The following is a 1,514-nucleotide window of genomic DNA, read 5'->3' on the forward strand; positions in this document are numbered from 1 at the left end:
GGGGGGCTCCCCGGCGCGGGCACGTCCCTCGCGTAGGTCGCCGTCGCCTTCCCCGGACCTAAAGTTGAGGCGCCTTTTACCATATCCCGGTATGTTGGGCGGCCGGGCTCGCCTCCCCGCGGGTCGACCCCGGCGGGCTCCCGGGTCGTGCCATCGCTGCGAGGCCGCTGGGGGCCCGCGAGCGTCGACCGCGAGCGCAACATAGCGCCGGCCGGGGCCCTTCGGAGATCCATCATGCCGGGTGGGGGCGCCCGCAATTTCGGCGTCACGTGCGCTCGGTCGCCGGGCGACTGCAACGCGCAGATCGGTATCCATAAACACTCGAAAGCTGCCCACTCGAAACTCACCGGGACTGAGCGCTAAGAGAGCGTCGTCTCCGCGTTGCCCCATGGCGTCCATGCCCATGGTGCCGTCGCTGCCGCCGATCCCGAGCAGCGAGGGGAAGACGATCACGAACGGCTTGGCGGCGAGCGCGAGCAGCTCCATGCTCGAGATCAAGGACCCCTTCGTGGGCACGCACCGGGAGCAGATCCCCGAGGAGAACGCCGAGGGCGCCATCCCGGGCTACAAGGGCTTCATCCGCGGGTCGCAGCACTTCTACGGGTCGACCTACGGCCGCATGAGCCGCCGCGCGTCCGCGCACGAGTTCGGGCCCGACCCCGAGGGCAACCCCGTCGACGAGGTGCCGCACGGCATCTCCGGCGCGCTGAAGATGGGCTCGACCTTCCCGTCGACGGAGGGCGAGGGCGACGACCGGGAGGCCAAGTACCGCCTCCCGGGCTACGCGGGCTACGTGCCCGGCTCCAAGTTCGAGTTCGCGTCGACGCGCGGCCCGGGGCGGCAAAAGAGAGCGACGTGCCCAACTTCAAAGGCTCCGATCTCGGCCGTTTTCCACTCGTTTCGGCTGATCTTTGGACGAGCGATCATCGCTCGGAACGGTGTCGACGCGTGGATGCTTTTCCCGGAACGCGCGAAAGCGGCGCGCTCGCGTTGAAGCGACGTTGCATCACGCTTTCCCCGCCCAGGTTCGGCCAGACGACGAACACGCTCGTCGGCGACCTCCGGAGCCAGGTCCGCGAGTCGCCGAAGAAGCCGCGCATGCTCGCCACCGTGACGACGGAGATGCTCAACGGCACGAACACGGTCGTCTTCGACCGCACGCCCAAGGCGCTCCGCGACGCGCGGTCCGTCGACCTGTCCGTGCCCGTCGCCGACGTCGGCAACGGCAACATCCCCGGCTACGCGGGCTTCATCCGCGGCGCCCAGCACTTCTACGGGTCGACCTACAGCAACATGACGCGCGTCGCCAAGGAAATGGAGTACGACACGAACGAGGCTAGCGCGCAGCAGGAGGGCACGCACGGCGGCATCCCCGTGCGGCCCGTGCACACGGACCGCGACAACATCAACTTCCTCCCGGCGGACCGCCCGCCGGGCTACAGCGGCCACGTGCCCCTGTCCAAGTTCGAGTACGCGAACACGTTCGGCCACACGTGCACGGACTGCGTCGACAA

The sequence above is a fragment of the Aureococcus anophagefferens genome (assembly GCF_000186865.1).
Source record: "Aureococcus anophagefferens unplaced genomic scaffold AURANscaffold_1, whole genome shotgun sequence".
Taxonomy (NCBI): Eukaryota; class Pelagophyceae; order Pelagomonadales; family Pelagomonadaceae; genus Aureococcus; species Aureococcus anophagefferens.